This window comes from Ambystoma mexicanum, chromosome 1q, assembly GCF_040938575.1.
Source record: "Ambystoma mexicanum isolate Mex_15411 chromosome 1q, UKY_AmexF1_1, whole genome shotgun sequence".
Classification (NCBI taxonomy): domain Eukaryota; kingdom Metazoa; phylum Chordata; class Amphibia; order Caudata; family Ambystomatidae; genus Ambystoma; species Ambystoma mexicanum.
The window spans coordinates 174,801,568-174,827,695 of record NC_090922.1 but is presented as its reverse complement, the minus strand read 5'-3'; positions in this window follow the sequence as shown (position 1 = coordinate 174,827,695).

Below are 26,128 nucleotides of genomic sequence, written 5' to 3'. Positions count from 1 at the left end.
TATTTCTTGCTGCTTCATGATAAGCCCAATCTTTCCCTTTCCTGTCTATTGCCAGCCTATCCTTTCTACATTCTAACTCTGTTGCATATCAATACCAGTCGGATATAACACTAACATTACAGCCTGATCTGATGCTTGGCCTTCAGCCTCACTGATTACCAGTCTTCTTACCTAGGATGTACTCGTATGTCTGATAGAACAGAACTAAAGTAAATGTACACTGAGATGATGTGATCCTAGAAGCAATCTGCAGACCCTAAAAGATACAGACATGACCAGAGTATCTGTTGCTGGTCGTTGAATGATATGATATGATATTCTATTTGTATCGCGCTCGTACACAAGTGTTTCAGAGAGCGAGAATCCACTGAACAGCAGTCATCGAATCTAGTCAGTATTCATAAGTGCGATAGAACAGAACTGGATGTTACTGCACGATGAGAAGGTATCGTCCAATAAACAATGGCAGATTCAACGAGAGACAGGGACGACCACAGATCTGCAATTCACTTAACCCAATAAAGATTAGGAATAGGGCAACTCAATCACCGAAGACACTGCCAAGCAAGGACGACAACCTGAAACCTGGTAATTAGAACAAACACTGCACTAAACAGAAATTCGGTTCAGCGAACCAATGCGCTGAACCTCTAGACTACATATGGTCAGCTAGATATGGTCAGCTCAGCAGGCACTGCCAGGAATAGGGGTATCCCTCCAATCCGCACAGATGCACACAAACCAATATGCTCACTCTCTCCTCTACACCAACAAACAACAGAATGCAGCCATACCCCTCTATCAATTCAGCCTAGCTGCACACATACCTACACACCTCCATGTACACATCAACAATATTCAGAACGCAGCTATATCCCATGAATAAATCGGCCTAGCTGCACACATAATCTCATACACAAGCTCCACCACCACCAGAATGCAGACTCTGAGGGCAACAGCCTGGCTGCACACCTTCCACTGATCACACACAACCACTGCACCATGCCTAGCATTAAAATGCAGCTACTCACCGCGCAAACTGCACTGGCTGCACACATGCTGAGTGCACTCAAGCACTATGCACTACCCCACTCTCTCCACTGACCTGGACTACTGTTCCTGAGGGTGTTCAACCACAGAGCTTTGAGATCATACAATGGTATATAAGGCGCATTACAAATGCACAATAGCATAACACAACATATTTCCTGCCTCTTATTGACACACAATGCAAATTCATCTGTTGGTGCACACCTAAATATATCAACAATTTAAGCGTAGATTTAGGTGCAGGGGAGGGACAATGACCCTGATATGAGGTCAAAATACTAACAATGACTAAAAGAAGTTTAAACTATGAACTCTCCCGTCCCCTGAACACTGTATGCTGATTCTTAGCTATTGAATACAATGGAACTCGAGATCACAGAGTTTCAAAAGATATATAGATACACAGTTACTGTACCAAAAATTGCTTAATACATTGAATAATCAAAACAATGATTCAGTATGCAGATCATGTAGAGGCCAGCCACCAATCCAATCTAGCTCAACGCCTTTCGGGGCAAACCCCCTTCTTCGAGAGTAATACATACTGTGGATTAAAGACAAACAAACTGCATTACAACACAGAATGAATCCCCAGTGGTAAACACATATTTCATGTGACTAATCAAAAGGGCATTAGTTACGCCCAAGAACCTCATTAACTACTAGTTGTCTATTCAAAATCACCAATTGTGTCTTTGTTAGCCAACATCCAGTGTCTCCTTGGAAATCCCCTATTTGGGGAATAATTAATAACATGCAACCGTGAGAGGTGCCACCCATGCATCCAGAATGGAGGCAAAACATTGGGCCTCATTACGACCCTGCCGGTCCGGAAACAATGGTGGCGGTAAATTCGCTGCCACCGTTGTTTCCGGACCGCTGATTCCGAGTTCTGCAGTCGGGAAGTGTCATTCCCGCCAGGTCTGACCTGGCGGGAGTAACACCCCCCGCCTGCAGGCAGAAATGGAAACAACGACTCTGTCATAGACGGAACTGGTGTTTCCATTGTCCCCATCCCCATGGAGTCCTATGGGACTCCATGCGAATGGGGATTTACGGAAGTCCACCTACGGAATTACCGGGTCACCGGGGTTGTAATGGCCAGGTGATTCCGGCAATCACGGAGTGGGAATGGTATTTCAGGTCCGGCGGCAGCCTGCCGGTTTTTCCACAAGGTCCTACCTGGCCTTCATCTGCTGATAATCACAAAAACAGTCCCTCTGTAAAAGTACCACACCAAAATGTAGCTATCAATAATCTTGCATCGATAATCCAAGAAAGGAAATCAAATACAAGGTAGATTAGGTTTACCCTGTTTAAAGGAGGGTAAAATGTCTCAATGTGGAGACAGCCCGTCACGGTAAAGACTTATCAATTCTACCATTCCATACACCATACAACTCCTATCATGGTCAAGATCCATAGTCCGTGTGGGACAAACGCTGGAATGTACCACCTAACAAAAATAATAAGTGTGCAGGAAAACATGTCGAAATATAACCAAATATTTGATAGAAAACTGCGAACGTAGACATAACGTCCGACCCAATTGCCTAATTAAAACAATAAAAAAAGGGAAACAAAAAAGACACAGGGCTTTACCTGCATAGCAGAGTGTCACATCAGAAAACAAACGTGGCTACCAGTGCGCGTCATGCATTGCTGCTGTTTTTGGTAGAAAACTGCGAACTTAGACATAACGTCCGACACAATTGCCTAATTAAAACAATAAAAAAATGGAAACAAAAAAGACACAGCGCTTTACCTGCATAGCAGAGTGTCACATCAGAAAACAAACGTGGCTACCAGTGCGCGTCATGCATTGCTGCTGCTGGTATACACTATTTAAATGGCCCACATGACCAAACCGGGGTGCAGTCATGATCAGCACGTCTAACGTGGCATGCACGTTGTGTTAAACAATACAGGACCGAAGACTATGGTCCACAGTGCGTGAAACAGGCAACCATGACGTATTCGTCAACACTAACCACCTGTTGCATACATGTAACCTGTCTGGGTGAAAAAATATTACAATAACGGGCCCCAGACCCACGACACTGGAAGTTGGTTAATTGTGCAACAAAAGTTGAGACACCATAACTCACAACATCTTTCTGCTGACTAGATCGCATAATTACAAAGTTTGTGAAAACAGTATAGGCGACATAGATATAATGCAGAATCAGAAAGCATGGGTGTATTCAATATTGTAACAATGGGCATCATTACAAGTGAGGCGGTAAGGGGTTAACGGCGCCGGTAAAGGTGCTGGCACCATTAACCCCATACCGCCTCATTACGAGGTCCCCTCGCGGGGCCTGCTCTGGACGTCTGGTCAGACCAGACGTCCTTTGCGGGTCCCGCGAGGGGACCTGCACGCTAACAACAAGCCCGTCATTAACGGGCCCGTTGTTAGCATGCTCACCATTCCCATTGAGCCCTATGGGGCCCAAATGGGAATGGGGATGGTCCGGGTCCGGGTTCCCTGAATGGGGAAATACCGGGCCCTCCAAAGTCGGAATGCCCAGTATTTCCCCATTCAGGGACCACAGACCCGGACCCGAATTTGGAGGCGGCATGGCTACCTCCAAACTCATAATGAGGCCCAATGTCTCAATGCACTTATAGTTAGTCATGTGTCGGTATCATAATATAGACACAATATTACAAAACACATGTTGAAAATGATGTCAATAGTTGAATGGTGTATACATATAGGTAAACACTGTCACACAAAAGATAAATACAGCCTATTGATGGAAGTACCACTGTCCACCTAGTGTTCAATGGGTTATATAATGAAGGTAACAAAACAAAGAGTGTACTGTAGGCACGTGAACTAATCTAGGTGCAGATCCATTCCATTACCCTTAAAATGAGATCAGTGGTCAATTTTGTAATAATGGTATTGAAAGATATCTAAATAATCTTGTATGTATAAACCAGTGGATAGTCCCTAATATAGGGTACATACATGCAATGGTACAACATATTAAGGTTACTAGAGTAGTACACAATAAATGAATTAACATTTCACTACCCAGGATCGATCCATACATACTTTCTCTCAACAAGAGTGGCAACCGCCTGTGTGCAATTAAATGAAACAATTAAGACAGAAATCTTCGTTAAGACCTCTAGGTTGCACTGTGTCTAATTTATTAATCCAATACATCTCCCTCTGGAGTAGGCGGGAGTTGTCGTCACCTCCCCTAGCTGGATGTTTGTCGACCTCCAAAACAATACATTTTATCTGAGCTACTGCTTGGTTGTGTAGATTAAAATGTCTGGCCACTGGTGACATTTGCTGTTTATATCTTACATTTGATTTCTGCTCATTCCAACGATCTTTAACCTGTCTTGATTTCTGTCCTACATACAGCATTCCACAAGGGAATGTTATTGCATAAACCACCCCTGCAGAGAGACAAGTAACAAAATCCCTGAGATTGATCTTTTGGCCCGTGTGTGGGTGAGAGATTGTCTTCCACCTTAATAATGTTATTACAAATATTACGCGCAAGGCAGGGAAATGTGCCTTCATTACGAGTGCTCAGGAGCATTTGTCTATCTTTGATAGCTGTCTCCGCGTGTACCAATTTGTCTATTTGTCTCTAAAGTTTTGGACCCTCTTAAATGCCATAATAGTGGGTCTTTGAAAAAAGTTCATGTAATGTATGGTCGTGTTGTAATATTGCCCAAATATTTCTGAAAATCTATCTGAAAACTTTGTCTAGTAAACTTGGGCACGAATAGCAGTGGGATCTCCCTCTTCCGCTGTTGTGGGTTAAGCAATATTTCCTTAAATACTGTATCCGCTCTCGCCTTTGCCTCCAAGAGCACTTCCTCTGGGTAACCCCGGTCTTGGAATTCATGAATAAGATGAACACATTCAGTCTCAAGCATGTTGGGGTCAGAAGTAACCATTTTCCTCTATTGTATGTACATGCTATGCCTTCTCATTACAAATATGCCCTTGTTGGTCTCCATCTGTTCCACTGCCTCCTCAATGCCATTTCCCCTTTGTGCAAATTCTGTCATCTTTTGACATGTGGGTCTTCCTAGGTCTCTAGTATGTATGATTTAGAGGGATAGCTTAGCTTTTTAAAGCAAGTCCCTCTAAGATGCACTATGTGGAATCTAAGGGGTATCTGATGTTTGCAGCCTGACCCAGTGTGAATGACGTTTGCACTGCTGCGGCACAACTTGTGCCTTTTCTCTCTCAGGGGTGTTTGCCTTGCTGTGGCCCTTGCTGTACAAGTTCCATTTCAGTTAATCTTGTCCTGCCGTGGCCCATGATGCATCTGTTTTGTGAGAGTGACACTTGCCCTGCTATGGCCCATGCTGAACAATGTATTGGTGCTGTAGACTGTATAAGAGAAACTTGCTGTGCTGTGGTCATGTTGAAGCTGTTCAGTGCAAGCACAACTTGCACTGCTGAGGCCTGTTCTGTGTGGGGGAAGCTCGCCCTTCTGTGCAATGCCTATAATATGTGAATGACTGTAACAGAACACCATCTGTGCAGGTAGGAAATCCTGAGCTTTTTGAATTTTGTGACACAAAATAGTTCTGGTAATTCTGCCTTAGAAAGGGAGTTCCGCTAATCAGGCATCACTTTTATAATGCTCCATGATGAAATTGTATAATGCAAACATGCATTTCTGCTGGACTTCTCTGCTGACACCCCCATTAGCTGCCCTATAGTGCGGAAACATGGCAGATACACAGTACAATGTGCATTTCCGTAAACAGCCTGATAAAACCCAAGATTCCAACAGCCGTGGGCTGCTCTTATCCATGCCCCCCCCAATCCAAATGATATGTAACAATATCTTCCAAAGGCCTGGTGGCAGATTCATAGGTAAAATATAAATACAAAGACATATCTAGTTTGATATGGTGGCCTACGGAAGATACTCGTGTACTGGCCAAAACCCATTTGATGTCATGTTACTGTCAACCTGAATTCTAGGGCCTCATTCAACTGTCAGAGTTTTGACTATCACTGGGCCTCATTCCGAGGTTGGTGGTAGTCATGGCGCTATTTGCACCATGACTGCCACCAATAACGGGTCTGGCACTGTTCTAGTTCAATGGGGACTTACCAGTGTAGTCCGACCTTTGCGGGACCGGCAAGTCCCCATTGAAAATGCCATTCCCCATTCCCATTTGAGCCCCCATAGGGTTCAGTGGGAATGGGGAGGGTGCAAATAACGGGCTCGCGCATGTCAAGCCCGTTTTTTGCGCCCTGGTCCCTTAACGGGTCCCGTCCATAATGGCTGGTCAGACCAGCCGTTAATGGAGGGACCCGCTAAGGGACCCTGTAGTAGGGCGGTAAGGGATTACTGGCACCGGTCTCCTTACCAGTGCTCAGTATCCCTTACCGCCCACCTTGTAATGATCGCCACTGTCTAGAGATGATTTTCACTCAAGCAGACGTGGGGCACAGCGATTAGGCAGACCTCTAAGTCCTATATTGTGGGGGAGCCAAGCTCCATGAGGGCATGGTGGTCCGGCCACTACCTGAAGTATCCCTCTTTTATTTATCCCCAAGGAACGCACCATTCCAAATCCAGACCATACTCGTCATCACATCCTTTTCTACATTGGTTAACAATTTGTTTTCATCCTCTACTCTGTCCTCCTACAGTCAGTATATCAGCCAGCTCAGCGAACCCCATGGGGCTTTGCCAGACAGCTAGGAAAATGATCAGAGCCATGGAACTACAGGGCCCAGAACACTGTGCACCTGGTCCACGTCTCTTTGCAGAAGGACGGATGTCCATGGGTCCATGGCAGCGCCTGAACCATGCACTTGTCTGACAGCACTCATTTCTCCAGCCCAGATGCCACACTTACATGGGGGAAGATTGGGAAGCCTTCTCAGAACAGCTAACAACTACCCTGCTGTCTCTGTATGTGACAGTACAGCGGGACCCTTCCTGTATGCTTCAAGATGGCAGCCAAGCTACATCCTGATCAACTAGTATTCTGCTCACCAGATAAACCAAATGGGCTAGCTAGGGTAATAGGCCAACTAGGAAGGGATCCTAAACTGCAAAACCGGAACCTCCAACCAGAAGAAGACTTAGCCCTTCTGAATGACTATAAAAAGCTGAAGCAGACAGAGTGAATGATAACGGGAACCTGGACACAAACAGAAAGATGAAGCAAAGCACAGAAACAGGTTGAGGAACGATGGTCTGGAAGGTTGCCCAGAGCAATGCAATAGGTTAGGATTCACGCAAAACCTTATAGCATCACCTCTTTTGTTTTGCATAAGTCACCCCGAGTGGGACGGATATGCCCAGATGTGGGTCCAAGCCTGCTGGGCCTAGAGACCCAGGCTACTGCTCACCGATGACGCCTCAGGGTGAAACGTGTATGGGGATGCTTAAGGCCACATGCAGAAGGGATGTGACTTAGCAGTTCATGCTGGAGTGCCCCTTTTGGTCTTTCCCCTTCTGTAATGGCTTGGCAGGCGATGAAAGATGGTCTGGAGGGTTGCCCATAGCAATGCCAGAGGTTAAGATTAATTCTAAACCTGCCAGCCATCACCTCTTTTGTTTTGCAGAGCAGTGGACTGGGCAGAGGCACATCTGAAGACCCGGATCCAGAGGAGGAGGACATTGACACTGAAGAGCAGCAATGTGGCAGCCGGTCTGAAGAACAGTGCCAAGCCGGCAACTTGAAGAGGCAGGAGAGGCACTCTCCTAGTAACCATAGGCCAGAGCGTGATTAACAGCAGCAATCCAGGTAGGGGAACTAGAGAGCCAGAAGAGGCCCTCCAACTGTGAACCCAGATGCAAAGAGTGTTTGATAGAAACGATACAGTGTAAAGAACTGGAGAGCTAGGAGAGGTGCGCCCCCAGCAGCCACGCCTAACAGAGGAACCAAGAAACCCAGTCAGGAGTGGGGAGGTGGAGAGCCCAGAGTGGTGCTCCCCAATTACCCTGGCCCATAGAGAAACCCAGATCACAAGTCAAGCTTGGGGAACTGGAGATTCAGGAGAGACATGCCACTAGTGACACGGACATAGATAGAGAGAGAGGAACTAAATAAACAAGTCTACCAGGCAACCTAAGGTTGGAACCAGTAAGCCGGTAGAGGGGTAGACTCCAACCTGCTCACAGAAGAGGAAACCCTAATCCCATTCCGGGAAGTGGAAGGCAAGAAGAGGATCTCCACCGTAATCCCAGGGAAGTGAACAGTTTAAAGAGAGAAATGGGCATTAGATCTCAGTACCTAACAAAGAAGGGAATCAAAAGAGTCTACAGCCACTGTATCTCAGTAACAAGAAAAAGGAAGCTGACCATAATGTGTATATGTAGTTCTAGAGGCCTCATCTGTAGCATTAAGTCTAGTTCTGAAGCCCATATTTTGAGTATTCTTCCCAATTTTGGATGCCACCTGCAAGGTCTGTGTCACTTTCGAGATTTCACATTTCAGCTGCTGTATCTGAGTCTGAATTCACATCTCAGGGACCACGGTTGTTTCTGAAAGTGACATCTCAGATACCATGCCCAGTTCCATGTGTCACATGATGGGTGCTGTGGCCACTTGTGGAGTCTATAACTGTAGCGTTGTGCACAGTTATGGAGCCCACACATGAATCTGTGTCCAGTTGTTTTCAATGTGCCCCATTTTGTAAATCAAATATTCCAGATGATGTCTCCAGAACTAGACCCAATATTGCAAATGTGCCCTCCCCCCACACATCTATACATAGTACTAGAGTTGTCACATTAGAGAATGGACTCAATCATGCAGATGTAGCTCTGTAGGCCCAGAAATTGGCAAAATATTACAGATTTGACCTCTAGGACAAGGCACTATATATAGGCAAGTCCTTCACTGTGAGGAAGACCCTATTTGCTTCCCTCAGAAAGGGGCACACTATCCTTGGGACTGGGTTGTGTTAATTTGAAAATGCATGTTTTAAAAGCTCTTTTTGACGTGTAAAAACGTCACCTCCTATTTTTTCCATCCTGACTTTTCTCTCTGCCCATGTTACCACATTGCCTTCTTCAATTCGCTATCTGACCCCATTTCTTTCACTCTTTCTTACTTTCCCTCTCTTCACACCTATCTCATTTCCCCACCTCTTGCCCCCTGCCACTGCGTATTTCTCTTTGCTCTCCTCTTGCCTTCCTCCATGCATTCCTCTTTCCTCCCTTCCTTATTTTTTCCGACTTTTTGCTTCCTCACTTTCTTTCTCCCCACTCATCCACATATTTGCTTTCTTTCACGTCCAATTTTCTCCCCTATCACATATTCGTATACCCTCCTCTCGTCGCTTGTCCTGTTTCCTCCCCCATCCCTCCATCCTTCTCATTCCCTATTCTTCTTCTCTTGGCCTCTCTTTCTCCCACTTGCCTCACTTATCTCCCACTTCCTCTGTCCTCTTCTCCCCTCTCTACGTTCTCACCAGTCCACATTAAACCGTCTCATTTCTTCTCCTGTTGTTTTTCCCACTCCTCCTTTCTCCTTTGGTTTCATCCACTCATCCATCTTTCTATAAACTGTCCCCACCTTCAGTTTCTTCTCTGGGTTTGCTTATCACCTCCTCTCTTGGCACTCTTCTTTTTCTCCCCGCCCTCTCTCTCACTTGTGCCCAAAGGCTTTACTGAAGCGGGTGGTGCCTGCCATGGGGGCGCGCTCTGCTGAGTGATAAATATGGTCATTATTGTGACTCTGCTCTGCCTACCTGAAATCACAGTAGCATCTGTGAGGCAGTGGCCTCTTGGGTGTGCTCATGGGAAAGACATCATCGGTGACCAACCTGCGCTCAGCTGAAGTGCTGAGCCCTTCCAACTGGCTTAAACTGCCATTAATGGCAAGGAGCTCTGTCAATTCCCAAACTGAATGAATAAATATGGATCTAAAATAAAATGGTTGCCATAGCCACAACTTACAACTAAGTTGTCGACATAATGAATATAAACTGTTTCAGCAGCAGGCCCTCAATAAATTTTAATCCATCTCAAAACGATTTTTCCTAGAGTCCACAGATGGCTCACCATGTCTTTATTGTACTCTAAGAACTACTGTCTCCTGAAAATCAACAGTATTAATGTCTCAAAATCAAACTCTTCTTGTCATCAGGCATAAACAACTAAAATTACCCTGTGCTCAGCTTTCAATAGTTAATCAGTAAGAGGCTGCTCTGGTGACAAAAACACATGTATTTTGCCCCCAAAGACACAGCCGTGATACCCATGCACCACAAGGCAGGCCAGCATAGTCAACGCCCCTAATGGACAGGGCTTAAAGTCTTGTGACATTTTCAGTAGTGTGTATAAGAAGCAGTGTTCATGTGTAAGCAGTTTCGTGATGCAATTTTCAAGATTTTCAGTACACAGTATATATACAAGGCTTCTCAATATATAATGTATCTATTTCAACATAAAGTGCCTATAAGTGTCAGTGTATAGCTGCCACCTTTTAATGCTCAATACACGTTTTGTCACCATGTTTTTAAGACATTTGAATGTACAAAATGCCAGTGTTCCACGTAGCAGATTCATTTTAAAACGTCAGTTTAAGCATTCTCATTCTATTATGTATGTATTTCAACATGCTTGCTATGTGTAGGATTTATTAGAAAATACCTAGCACATCTACATTCAAATGCATTCATGTATTTATTTATATGCAGAGAAGAACAATGCTCTTTTGATCACAAAAGAACTTGCAATAGATTAGATAGGAGATTTGCTGGGAAGCAGTGAACTTCTTACAATGGGATGAGTTTAAGTGACATTCTGACCAGGTTTAGGAGGAGAGAAAAGGGAACAGTCACCAGAGATAATACATGGGTGGACATACATAGATTAAGGACAATCAACATTAGACATTGTTAGGCACAGGTAGGCAGTATGGCCAGCTGTGTAGGGATGCGACCATGATGGATGAAGTGCTAGAGTGGAGGCCGAGGAAGTGAGGGACAGAGGCAGGTAAGTGACGAGGGAAAAATGTTAGCTTGAAGGCACATGAGAGGTAGGTAATTACTGGGAGGAGGTAGGCTTTCAGATGGTTTTAGAACAAATCGGTGTGGACTGTTTCTCGGATGTCTGTGGGATGAGAATTCCTTGTAAGTGGAGCAAGAAAAGAGAAGGAGCTGAAGTGAGAGGAAGCACATCGAGGGTGAGGTGCCACAAGGGTAGTCGTGGAGGCAAAGCGGAGATTACGAGAAGGCTTGTAGTGTTGGATAGAGGAGGATGGATACAGCAGCATCTTACTGTGCACAGATTTGTGAACCAGGAGAAGAAATTAAAAATCTGGCCCTGTTGTGCATCTTCAGCCATCTAGCCTGGTGACGGTAACATGAAGCATGTCTGAAGTGAGGGAGTTCAAAGAGAGTCCTGGTTGCAAAGTTAACAATCTTTTTGAGAGGACAGAAAGCGTACTTGGGGAGACCATAGAGGATGCTGGCACAGTAGTACAGTTTAGAGAAGACAAGAGTGGTTGAGAGATGTTTGGCAGTGATGAAAGGAAGGAGTTCATGTTTTTCCAATATTTAGGTGGTTGTGGCGAGCCGCCTTTGCAGTTTTGGAGATGAAAGTAGAGAAGGTGTGAGAAGGGTCATAGATGACTCGAAGGTTTCTAGCTGAACAGGAGTAGGGAAGCGTGTCAGGTGGAAGGCAGAAGAAGAGGTGATAGAGAGAATATAGCAGGGAAGAAGGGCACCTCTGTTTTGGTAGAGTTTAACATCAGAGAGTGTGAAACCATCTTATATTTAATGGCAGAAAGACAGTTGGACATTTTGATTAAGAGATCAGAGGAGAGTTTCAGAAAAGAGAAGAAGATTTGTGTGCCATCCTGTTGGGATGCATATTCAAGTCCCCTGCCCCAAAATGGAAAATGTTTTATGGACACATGGCAACATAGAAGTAGGATTGGAGGGAGGAGGATGGTGCCCTTTATGGGCAATAGAATATGTTCACGGCAATGGTCAGTGGGAGAGCCAGCTCAGCCATCCAACAATAAGCACTAAACTAATACCAGTTTGAGATTGAGGCCTAGGACTGCCATGTTTTCACAGTAGCAATAGCACATTGGGCCTCATTACGACCCAGGCGGTAAGTTACCGCCTGGGCCGTGACTTTACCACCATGGCGTAAACTACGTTTACGCCATGGTGGTTGGCGGACTTACCGCCCCATTCCGAGGTCGGCGGGGCGGTAAGTCCCCAATCCCCATTTACCCTTCCCCATTCCCATTTTTGCCCCATAGGGCATAATGGGAGTGGGGAAGGCGTTAATTACGCCACCGTAAATTACGGTGGCGTAATTAACTCCATGGTCCCTTAGCGCCATGGATTTTAACACCTGCTAAAAGCAGGTGTTAAAAGCGCCATGGCGCTAAGGGACCTCGTAGTTGGCGGTAAGGGGTCGGCGCAGCTAACGCTGGCGTTAACCCCTTACCGCCAGGGTCGTAATGAGGCCCATTGTTGTAATTCGACACCAGTACATTTTCCCATCCCTGTTCCCAGCTCAGGCAGGCCTTCACACCAAATAGATACAACCATCTCATTGTCTCACGCTGCAGGCCTATGCACCTTGAAAAGAATGTGAATAGCCAAGCGCGAGCAGGGCTGCACCTGTATCTGAAGACGATCTCCTGGGAGCCAGGTCAGAGGTCCTGTGCTGTCAAAAAAGCTAGATCCAGATTTCGGGCCTGAGGGCAACCATCATACTGGCCACTGTATTTGAACTACCAGATGCCTGCCATTGGAACTGTTGAATTCCTCACCCAGTGATTGATTAGTGTGGTTCTCAAAGAGCCCAGGTGACGGTTATGGGAGGGGTTTGCCACCAAGGGGGCAACAAATGGAGGGCGGGGGGAGCCGGCATGTCTGGGATCCAAAAGAGCACCTTGCATTTCAGAGGGCCAATTTGACTTCGACAGCTATGTAAGGAACTCATGGTGGCAACAGTAAAGACAGACACAAGTGATCACAGTTCAAGGGTGTTTATTGAATGGGTGAGATAAACGCCTATTCTAAACTTAAATCTAAGATAGGAGCAAGCTACAAACATTAAGTAATAATAAGGCAGTCCTATTGGCATCTTGTCAACTAAATAAGGGCCTATACTAAAAAAACTATTGCCACTCCTTATTACTAATTACAAAGAAAGTGTGTGATAATGTTCACCAGAAAAGAATGAAGTGTTCACAAAATGATGAGTCAGGATGGTATGGCTGGGTCTCCCTTCCCCACGTTTAAGGCACTGGACAAGGCGGGACTCTCCAGCACAGCACACTGGTGGGCCTCAACAGCACAAGGTTCACAGTTCATTTTAACGATAGAAAACCCCCTACAGAGGCTAAGTCTCTTTCCCACAAAAGTCTCTTGCATTAAAAGGTTTCCTGATTAGAAGTAACACACAAAAAAAAGTTCTCTTGATGATTTTGTACGTTGGCACATTGCTCTTCGCCCCTAGGATCTCCCTCCGCCGGGGCTCGGATCCTCCTTGTAAAAACGGCCTCCCTCCGTCAGGTTCACTACGGCTTTTATTCAACAAAGTACATGTATTTTTAATACCATTCATATATTGCTCAGTTTTATCAGAAAGCAGGGTTTCTTTCTCTTTAGCTTTCTTTCGGCATCCCTCTGTCGGGTTCACATTTGCCAATTATCACAGTTGGCAATCGTAATGGAAAGCGGGGTTCCCTTCTACTAGCTTTCCTCTGGCAATGGGTCAGAGACTTTCGACTGTACACAGGATTTGACATGACCCTTGTAGGACCACTCTGATGCCTCACGCCACCCTTTCCTAGGGCCTTCTGGTTGTTGTAGTTTCAAAAACAGGTCCCTGTCAGAGCCTTTCGAATGAGCGCCCATGTGGCACCAGACCCCTCTGCACCTGGACCTCAACTGTGCTTTCTTTAAAATTCAAACATACACACAAGTCTTTTCTTCTTACATTCTACTCGCAACCTTGGGCTTAACACAGTTCAGTTTCATATCAGCTTCCTCAGACTCACTGGTTGTGCTGAACCTGCTGGCTTTTTTGTTCTCCGGAGTCAAGGATAGTACCATGGTAGCCAGCTCGCCTCTCTGCCTGCGTTATCAATGCGGGAGGCCTCCATGTACCATTGACATCTGTTGCTCTGCATGCCAGCTGTAACTCCCGGTCTTACGATTTCCCTTCTGGAGGCTTTGCAGGTCTGAGTTGAAAAGGGCAAGCTAATGCCCTGCTTGCTAATGTAACTGTACTCTTATATAACATGATCAATAAACTTACACGCCCGTATGCCCCTGGGCCTGGTTGCGCTTTATAAATAAACCAAATACAAATACAAATACAAGGGCAATTCCCCCTTCGTCGTGCTTCCAGGTCTTACTGCTTTTCTTCTCCCTTTGTACTGCCGGTTTGGTGTAGCTGTCTCCTAGTGCATTCAGCCTTGCTCGAAGAGTGCTTTCTTGCTCTGCCTTTTATCCCTGTGGGAAAGGTAATCGGCCGTCAGGTGTGCATGGTTTTTGTCAATTGCCTGACATTGCCTGACCTGAGTGTTGCAACATGTCAGGTAAACGGCTTTGGTGTTAGTCCGTTGTCTGTTACCATGTAAGAAAGAGTTTGTTTGGGAAAAGGGGGGGTAGGTGGAGCTTCTAAATATCCTACAGGGTAGGATGGGGAAGAGCTGTTACAGGGAAGGGGATACCGCATCTCAACCCTCGGTGTCCCTCTTCCACTCCCTGAAGACCCCTCACCCAGGTGATCCTCCCCCACTAGTACACCCCCAGGAACTGGATCCAATAGCGCTGGCCATGTCCTGGCCACCTGGATGACAGATGTCCAGGGACCAGCAGGTGAGACACCTTCAGGTTTCTCTCAGTATCCACTGAGTTCATGTACGATTACCAGGTGCAGACCACGTGACTTGCTCGTGAAAAGAAGAGCATTCCTAAGTAGGGATCCAACCACGTACCTGGGACCCAACAGTAACAAGACAAGAAACCACGTGGAAGGGGATTGACTCAAAAGTAATAATGACCAATCATTTAGTTTCCCATATGGAGTGTGTGGTATGTACATGGGGGAGAGCAAATGAGCTGGGGTAACTAATACTTTATATTGCTTGCTTCATGTGTGATAACAATCTCATTTAAAAAGTGTTGTATCACTTTGAACTAACCAGTGCGCTTCATAGCAGTTGGGAGTGAATGCCCCTACTGACATGTTATGACTTCTTTTTGAGAAACATACCTTGCTATCCTTGCAAGAGGTACACCTAGACTTTTTCCTCAGAGGAGTGTCATTCTTTGGTCTGGTTGCCGGTGGTCCTCCCTACAGAATTTGGTGCCCCTGACGTGATCCCAGATTTTCTGCAGGGACAGAGGATTCCTGGCCGCACATCCGGAGGGGCTGTGCACACCAATAGTGACCTTATGCACAACCTGGAGAGGTTTACAGGAGCAGTGTTGCCAAAATTCCTGTCTGTTCTTTGGAGTGGGACGCTGCTCCTGGATTTTGCAAGCCGTTGATGTGATCCTGTGACGGAGGAGAACATGCAGATGCAAGTGCACCTTTTTGCAGGAGAGAACAATGTGGGGAGGGACAAGTGGGACAAGTGTGAATGTTGAGAAGTGTGGAAGGGTTCGGTGACGGGGCGATTGAGGGGCAAGAGAGGTCGTGGAAAGACCACGTGGTGGTTGTATGATTTTTTAAAAATATTATTTTTATTCTATAGAGTAATGAAGAGTATGGAGTTACAGGATCCTTTCCGAATTAGGGAAGAAGGCAGCACTGCATCTTTAAAGAGATAACAGAGACAAGGTAGAGGCTATGTGTCTTGAGTTAGCCTGGGATCTCCCTGCCTGATATAAATGGGTTAGGGGGGTGGTGGAATGAAACCTAGTCATTTTTTATTGTGGTTTTATATTGTACCAGTGTGGACCACAGTGGGTCCAGAATGGTGGTGTAGAGTTTTTGTGGAATTGTACAAGCCAAGAGTAGGGTGAGTGGTGTGAGACATCGCAGGAGTGTGTGGAGTGGTATAAGCATTGAAGAGATGAAGAATGAGTGATGGGCGGTGGAGGCAATGGTTAACAGTGTTGAAAATTAGCAGGGTGGGGGCAGACGTGGTATTTCTTTGTAGGGACTGAAAATGGTTGGGCAATGGGTAAATATAGGTGCTTCTGGTTTGAACCTCAGATAAAAGGAGTATTTCTTGTAGATTAAACACTTTCCTATTCCCCCTCCACCCTACTAACCCTACCCCCCTCCTTCTTGTTTACAGATCCGCCAGATCGCCTGGGGACCAATTCTGTTGATGACGGTGCGCTTTATAAGTACCTTTAACATAACATAACACAACACAACACAACACAACACAACACAACACAACACAACACAACACAACATAACATAACATAACATAACATAACATAACATAACATAATAACAAAAGGTGGAGGGGTGCAAAAAAGGGCACCAGCTACCCCATTAGAGTTTATGTGTTCTGACTTACCACTGTATAAATAGAAAATCTTGAAGTGCCACAAGCATTAGGTAGCTGAGATAAAGGGATGGCTGTTTCAATCTTGGCCCAAGCAGGGAACAAATAACAGAGAGGTCTTGGGCCATAATTATACGTGCAGGGCCTCTAAATAAAAGGGGAAGAAATTGAAAAATATAAAAGAAGTGTTAGAGCTGTGGAATATGGTGGAATATTTGGGGGAAGTACCCATGGAGCAGGTGAAGTCATTAACAGGGCCCCCAACAGTGTGCTTTCCCACAGGTCAACCCAGTGTGCGAATGACCATGACCCAGTACCACCAAAACTATTTTCACATTCAAACGAACAGATGATGACAGAATACTGATGCAAAAGAGTACAATGAGCCATTTGCCTTTGGCCTATTATAGTGGCATGCTAGACTCTGTAATGCAAGTACAATTTCCATATGAACAAGCACGTGCAGCTGTGGCATTTGCCCTAGAGAAGTCGGCAGCGATTACGATGGGGTGTTCAGTGATGTTGTACGTCGAGCACGCAGCAGTTGCCATTTTAGATAGATCAAAATCCACTTTGACTACACCGTGAGTATACACCTATGAGGTTATTTTGTCTTCCCCCAACATCCACATAGTGCAGTGCAAAACTGTGAACCCTGCCATATTTCTGACAGAGAGTGTTACTGATAATGATGATGACGTATATGACTGCACCACTTATGAGGGACCAGACGATGGCACACTAAAGGCGCAAGATTATGCCCTTGATGATGGGGAAGTGTTCTTCATTGTTGGGTCTGCAACTATTGATCATGAGACAGGTAGAAGGCATACAGGGGCAGCACTGATCTGTTTGGTGGATGGGAAGTATGAAACACTAGTGCAAAAAAGTTTACAGATACACAATATCGCCTTAATTCAGGTATTGAACGCATCACAGGGGTGCTGAGGAACCACCTACTTTGACTCTGTTACCACTACGGTGCATTTTGGGTTAGCACATTGGAAAAGGAGGGGATTTAGAAGAGCAAATGGGTCCCCTGTACAACATGCAGCTTTCTTGAACAGGTTAATTCATGCCCTATCGTTGCCAACCCTAGTAGCAGTGGTGAAATGCGCCGGCCGCACTAATAACACAGACAAAATTTCTCTCAGAAACGCTGCAGCAGACGCAGCAGCAAAGTACACAGCATATCTCTCAATAATAGACATTGCAGAATACCCTGAGTTTGCAAACACGCAAGTACAGCTACCATCCCCTTATACATCACTGCCACTGAGTGAAATAAATAAAATTCAGGCAGGGCCCCATCGGAAGAAAAGGTCTTGTGGGTGAAAAGAGGGTGTGTTCAATCCCCAATGGACTTTATTTGGAGACAAGGGACTACAGGTAAAGTGGTGAGGCCCCATTAGTTGGCACTAATTGTGTTCGAGCAACTACACTTTCCTTCTCATGTGACGAAGCAGCACATTGCAGCTGACATACAGGGGACTAGTATGTGACGAACATGCAGGAATTACTAAATGTGTTTGTATCCAATTGTCCTATCTATCAGAGTTATAACACAGGGCAAAAACTGTGGACATTACGAGGTGCTTTGCCACGCCCTACTGGGCCATTCAGCGAGCTTTATATGGACTACGCCGACATGGGAGAATGGTGCAACACATTCAGATCATTTATAGTAGTTGTGGGTTGAGGCTTGTCAATGTTCATATCCAGATGTCAAGAATGCTGCTAAATACCTTATATGAGAAGTGTTTCCCTGATGGGGGTGTGCGAAACATTGAGGTCCGATAACAGCACACACTTCTTCAATGAGGTTGTTCAAAGAAATAACAACTCTATTAGGTATGAAGCACGGGTTGTGTTCCATTTGTCATCCCCAGGCCAACAGCATAGTCAAATGAATGAACGGCCACTTAAAGGCAAAGTTATCTAAATTGTGCGTTACCCTCAAGAAAAATTGGGTCTATTGTTTGCCCCGGGCCTTTTTCAATATGCGAATAGAGCCCTGCAAGGATCACCATTTAGCTCCACGAGATTGTGCTGGGAAGGCATATGAACACTGGTATCTCCAGTTAGGAGTGCATCTGATGCTCACAGGGCTGTGTATGTCTTTGGGGGATGGATTTAAAGAGTATTTGTCTGTCTTGATATTTATTTTGGTTGATGAGCTCAAACAAACCTATTTCTCAACAGATAGCACCAGAGAGAACAGATGGCAACATCAGTGCTGCATCTGACTCTGTGAGCTTACCCCCTCTCCAGTTGGCCCAGGTGACAGCATATATATACATAACATTGTCCGCAGGTGAGTGAGCATAGGCATAACGGTCCATTTACAGTCATGTACGCCACTCCTTTTGCAGTGAAGGTTTGTTTGTTTGTTTATTTATTTGTATAGCGCACTTGACCCAGGGGTATATGTGCGCTTAGAGCATCAAGTTACAGGCAGCAGTAGGGAACAATAGTACAGTAGTAATGAGGCAGAGTAAACAGAAAGACAGTTAGTGCATAATAAGAAACATTTGTACATTAGGAAAGCATACATACATGGTTGGTTATTTATTTGGTAAAGAAATTGCGCTATTAGGTGCAACTTTCTGATTTTCGCTGGGCCCCCCCATACAGCACAACCGGCATCTGAAACAGTACATTAACAATTTAGGATCACCTTCTTCTTGACTGTCTGAAAAGTAAAGATTTGTTATGCTTACGATACACAGAAATATGTTCATAATATGCTTTCTTTTGTAGTTTGAAAGTAGAAATAGTTTTTTAGTATTAGTATACATATATTGGGGACATTCACTGTTTTAACCAGTTAGGGTTGATAGGTATATACATTGAACAGGGGTGGTCGAATCCGACCCCTGCTCCCTTTCCCATAAGACACATGACTCGGAAGAAGAACCAAAGATACAATGATAGCCCATACCATTTTGAACTGATTCCTAGTATTCCTATGATAGACAAGTATGTTGAGAGGTACCCACTCAGCCAACCATATAGCCCAGGAGCAGGGCAAACATTACCCAGAGTGGACGAGGAGCCTCAGATGCAACTAAGGAGACTTCAATTGATAACCTTGACTAAAGCACCAAGAAGCCATGCATGACGTTGTTAGAGATACCACACCATAGCAGCGTTAGACATGAAGCACACGTGCCATCTGCACATTGGGGCACAAAACAAGCACCTGAATACACAAACATATGCGGGACAGTTCTATAAGATAGAGGACAGATACATAAACATACTGCCTTTGCTTTTATTATTTTGTCATTAGCTTAACTGCAGCAACGCAGAAACCAATACGAAGCAAGAGATCCCGAGCAAGCTTGCAGATGCTTACATGCAAACTAAGCTCTGGAACTGCAGGAGCACCTATGGCACCTGACAGAACCAATGTGTTACTAACGTATGGAGAACTATAGAGTAACTCAACATGTAGATGCCATGCAGTGGCTTAGGAAAATCACAGTAGGCCACAGCCGTCTCTGTAAGAGCTGAGTTGAGCTGAATTCAGACTGAACAGAAGAGCAACCATGTTGGACAGGGCCAGCTGCCAAGGCCACCAAGATACAAGTGACATTCCATTCCCTGAATGGTTGTAACACCAGCTGCAATAATACAAATAAATCCACCTAAATAGGAGTAATTCAGAGCTCCAGAAGCCCAAAACACGGTCTGACACGTGACTCAGCAGCTTTCTTGAAGAATCGAAATCCAGCACTGGGAAAGAGGCATGGTCTCATGCCTCCAGACAGAAGCCTGGAACAAAGTTGAGCTGAGAATCATTTTGGATCCCAAGCCTGGGGAGGTCAGCGCTAGCCAATCACAAATTAGGACCCTAGGTTTGGGTAGCAATGGACAAGAACCAATGATCGACCCTCACACTGAAACATTGTTTAGTAACAGCGATATTGGGATGGGCCATGCCTGACATTTGACATGGGAGAGCCAGTTAACTAACACATTTAGGTTCTTCTATAGGGAGACTACCACTCTACACCCAATCCCAAAGGGCAATAGGTTTTTTGGATAGGGGTGCAGGTTGTGACGTTTTAATGTGTTTCGACCATGTGGGTCGTTCGTAGCGACTTGTCAAAATACAATTTCAATATTTTCCAATAAGCGCGCCAAATCGCATGTGCAATCAGGTGTCGTGCCTTTGTTGGCGTTTGAAAAGTACTGAGATACAAGAATGATAGGGTTTGATCCCTGCAAAAGCAACAGAAAATATTGAAATTGTACCTCGACTTATTCACCAGACTGGTTTTTCTCATTAAACCGCATGCCAGAATGCAACTGATGACCGATGTTTTTGTGATCAATTCTTTATCATCTACTTCTACAACACTGGTCCAATCAAATCCTTTATCTTGACAAGTCGCTATATGCCTTGAAAATGACCCACACGGTCGAAACACATGTCGGCTGTGCACGATTAAAACTTTCACATGATTAAAAACAGAACTGTATCTGTGATTATAACTTGACTTGTAACAAGAAAAATTCCATGCCTTATACAGCTCACTGCCCTAGGCAGTGCGCATTTCATCCTACTTCCAAAACCAATCCTATACATCTGTCAAAACTGGCCTGCGAGCCAGAGCTCACTGAGATGTTCCAGGATGTTTGCATATCCTTGTACTGATCCCTGTTGGTTTTGGTTGTAATAAACCACAGTTTGAATTTGCTGTCTGTCTGGGCCCGGGTCCCTTTTGGGAAGGAAAGGAGTTGAGCCTTCCATGAGTTCTGGGTTCGCAGACTCCTAGTAGCCCTTAAACCTACCTGGGAGTTAATTCTCAACCACATATTTAGTTGTGTCATTGTTCATGTCAACATATATACCTCAGAACTGCAATGACAACTCAGCACACTCGACAAAATATTGACTTCATTGATCATCCATTTCGGAGGGTTAGCTGCTAAAGAAAGAATATATAAAAAGGTTTGGTTCCTGGTTTGATCGTTTTTCTGATGCAATAATGCAATGCTTTTCAAATGAAACATACATTTCAGGTTCCATCGAAAGCAAGACTGCTCTACTTCTGTCGCTGGATACTGTATATATATATATGAACCTGATCATGTTTTGGATTCCTTATTGCAGTTAAAATGTATATAAGTTTTAATGCTATATGGTTGAGCCATATAAAGGGGGATGTTATAGGGGTGGGTAGTATGAACAGGCGAGAGAACATAGTTGGGGAAGAAAATATACAAACTGATAACTACTGAGATGGGTTTTTGGAGGGGCAGAAAACACAAGTGACCAGTGCAACTACATGGAGGTGGTCACACAGATTAAAGAGGGAGGTGGAAGAAAGATGATGGTATGACAAACACAGACAACCTGGTTTAACTACAGTGGCAGATGTGCATCATGCAGCATTCAATAATGTGTGGTATAGCAACATGAGCTCAATGGGGAAACAGAGGGCAAAGGGAAGCTGCTATGTCTGCTCCTTGATCCCCCATGTGTCAGGAGCAACCACAATGTTAGTACCCCAGGAAACGCAATCTTTAGAAGCCCAGTGCTTACTCCATCTACTCCTATGTCAGGTGCGTAGCCTGTTCCATGGGCACAGAGTGCAACTTGTTGGGATGGACAGAGATGAAGCAAAATGTCCCAAGAACACCAAAGACCCACAGTGCAAACAACACACATTTTTGAAGATGGAAGGTTTACCATTCATATCAGACAGATGGCAAGAAGCGGTAGTAAGCTGCTCGGCAGGGGCACTGCTGGGGTTCGATGAAGAAATGATATGGGACTTGAACAACAAATGCATCACGATATGGAACACATATGCCCCGAAGCTAACATGGATGGATACTAGAGAAACCCCAGGAAAAGTGCAAGCACCAGAAGAAAATAGACTGTGTTTCCAAGGCCTTGGCAGTGTTGCAGTGGGAACCAACAATAGGTGCAACAAGATTTTATACATTCCAGACATAAACAAAGGTACTGAGGAATTAATGGACGTATACTGGGTGTGTGGGCAGCCAGCATATTTGCACCTCCCACCATCATGGAGGGGCGTATGCTCATTGGCAACACTGCATTCAGCCATACTTGTAGTTCCAGAAGCACACCTGGCAATAGAACCGTATCCTGTTGCAACACAGTCATGGCCACTCCCACCTCAGTCGTTGCAAGCAAAAAGGAAGAAGCTTTCACTGAAAAGGCAAAAGAGGAGATTGAATTATTTACCTGAGGATTCTTTTAAGCTATGGAAAGAAATACCAGACAGGTATCGGCTGTTTGGCAAGACAGAAGTGTTCTTTGCATCTATCCTGTTACCTGGGGTTCAGACTGCACCAAATTCAAAATGGCCCCAGATAGTCCAATGGGAAAGGATCCATTTGACGAATGATGCGTAACAAGGACTGAACTCGATCAAGAGCGAGATGCGGGCTATCAGACGTATGACCCTGCACAACCGTTATGTGTTGGATCTATTAACGGCAATGGAGGGGGGTCTGTAAACAAATTGGACTGTCTTGCTGCATGTACACACACCCAAATGATACAAAAAATGTGTCCCTGTCGCACTTCACAGGGGCCCTACACAGACTAAAGACTGGCATGGAAAGTGACAGAGGAATCGAAGAGGATGATTGGTTCGATTAAATGTTTTCGTGGTACCCATCATAGATGGGAGCAGTGGTGAAGATCTTGGTCCCCATCATGGTACTCCTGGTGGTGATGTTCTGCACGTGCCAGATGATCCTTCAGTGCTGCGTGAAAACACTCTCAAATCGCGCAATGATGATGGTTTCAATTGGGGCAAGTAGTGCATCTCGTAGTACAAAAGATGCGCAGGCTTAAACAGACAATCCTACCAAACCTGAGTTTGTAAGGATAGAGAGACCCATAGATCCCCAAGGGATGTTGACCATACCCCCTACCAGATCCAGACAATTACACAGAATACTGGGTAACTTATCAGGTGATGGTTGGGTGCATTTATCTTGCATGTATCTCAGAGCAATATGCCTAGGCTGGTGAAAGTGTGTGTGAACATGTGTAAGGTTTGGGTACCTAAGCAAGGAACTTGGAAGGCACAAGAAGCAACATGATTGGCAGCAGAGTTAGTTAATGTAGGATTAACTAAAGGGGGGAATTTCGGGATGCATATCCAAGTCCCCTACCCCAAAAACGATTCTGTTTGAGGAAAACATGGTAACATAGAAGTAAGATAGGAGGAGGAGGGGTTGGCCTGTAGGGGTGATAGAATATCATAGTTCACGGTAATGGTAGGTGGGAGAGCCAGCTCAGCGCTCTGACCATAAGCACTGAACTAATGCCATTTTGCGGTTGAGCCCTAGAATGGCCAGGGTTTAGCAGTAGCAATAGCAAATCATAGTAGTTCAACACCAATACATTGTTTCCATCGCTGTTCACAACGCAAGCGGCAGCCTGAAAGGCTTTCACACCAAATATATAAAACCATCTCATTGTCTCACGCAGCAGGCCTATGCAACTAGAAAGGAATGTGAATAGCCAAGTTCAAGAAGGGATGTGCCTTTATGAAGGACAATATCCTGGGAGCAATGGCAGAGGTCCTGAGCTGCAAAAACAGCCCCATCCAGATTTAGGGACTTAGGGCACCCATGATACTGGCCACGCTATTTGAACTACCAGATGCCCACCATTGGAACTCTTAAATCCCTCACCAGGTGATTCGGTAGTGTGATCCTGATAGAGCCCAGCTGATGGTTCAGGGAGTGGGTTGCCACCAAGGGCAGAGCACAGAGCAGGTTGCCTTATCATTTGTACTACGAGGTGCACAGGGTGAGGATAGCAAATCTAGGTGAGTTCCGGGAGGCAAGGCGTGGGCGCACCTGTGTGTCTGGGATCCAAAAAAGTGCCTCGTATTTCAGAGGGCCAATTTGACCTCGAGAGTATCCACTGAGCTCATCCACGATTACCAGGTGTGTATCACATTACTTGCTCATTAAGAGAAGAGCATTCCAAAGTAGGGATCCAAACACGTTCATGGGACCCAACAGAAACAAGACAAGAGTCCACATGGAAGGGGATTGACTCAAAAGTAACAATGAACAATCACTTTGCATCCCATATGGAGTGAGTGGGATGTGCATATGGGAGGGCCAATGAGATGGTGGAACCAATACTGTACATAGCTTGCATCAGGTGTGATGACAATTTCATTGAGAAAGTGTTCTATTGCCCTGAACTAACCAGTGTGGTCCATTTGAGAGTGAATGCCCCTACTGACATGTTATGACTTCTATTTGAGAAATAAACCTTGTTTTCCTTGCAAGAGGTGCACCTAGCCTTTTTCTGGTCTGATTGCCGATGGTCCACCCCATGGTCCGCAAATGGTTGATACGAGAACCAAAGGAGGAGATTAGTGCCCCAAGAGCAGAGGTGTAGAGTGTAAAGAGGAGTGGTCCCAAGACAGAGCCTTGTGGAGCACCAACAGTTAAAGCAGTGAGTTGAGATGTGTTAGTGCTCCAGGAGACTGAGAATTGGCGAGGTGCAAGTTAGGATTGAATCTGGGCAGGGGCTCAATCACAAATCCTAAGAAAGAGAGAGACTATTAATGTGATCAGAGTGATTGACAGTGTCAACGGCAGCAGACAGGTCAAGAATAATTAGGATAGATGATATGTAGGCGTGCTTAGAAGAGGTGATGATGGACACAGTCATGAGAGTAGTTTCCATGAAGTGACAGCAACAGAAACCTGGTTCTAGGGGGTCTCAAAGACTGTGGATGTCTAAGAAATGTGTAAGACAGTTGAACACAACTCTTTCAAGCACTTTATAAGTGCATAAGGAGAGACACAGGGCAAATGTTAGCTGGTATTTTTGTGTCAGCCCCTTGCTTCTTAGGATATGGATGACCGTGGCGTTTTAAAAATAGAGGGAAAGCAAGCGGACTCGAAGGACAGGTTGAAGAGTTAAGTAAGGTGAGAGGCCACTAAAGGGCAATAGGCCTGACTAGTTGAGGAGCAAGAAGGTCTGATGGGGCACAAGAGGTCTTAGCCTTCATCAATAGATATGGGACTGCTTCAATATTAGTGTGACTAATATTACACTAAAGTGGGAGATAGAGGTAGCGGATGATGTCAGATTGACCAAAATTTAGAATGTAGGGGGGTGAGGAAGGTCAGAAGAGAGTCTCTACTTTGGGAAATTTTTACAGCAAAGTCTTCAGCAAGGTTTTTAAACTAATTAATTAATTTTATTTATTTATATACAGGGAGGAACAATGCTCTTTTGATCACAAAAGGATATGTTCAAGATATAAGAAATCATATTTAATGGGAAGCAGTGAGCTTCTTACAATGGGGTGAGTTCTAGTGACGTTCTGACCGGTTTGTGGAGAATAGAGTTGATAGTCATAGGTTTAGGAGGAGTGAGTTTAAGGTGCCGACCAGGATGGTCGGAGTGAGAGTCAATGAGGGTGATGAACCGGAACAGCTGATCCAGACGTTCAAGACGAGGTAGCAATACTTTGAGATGAATGCGGATGCAGAAGATACTCAAACATCAAGCATCAAAACGACTCAGGAAGTTGGCAAAGTTGACTGTTTTAATGTCAATTATCTAAAAAAGGGAGTACAA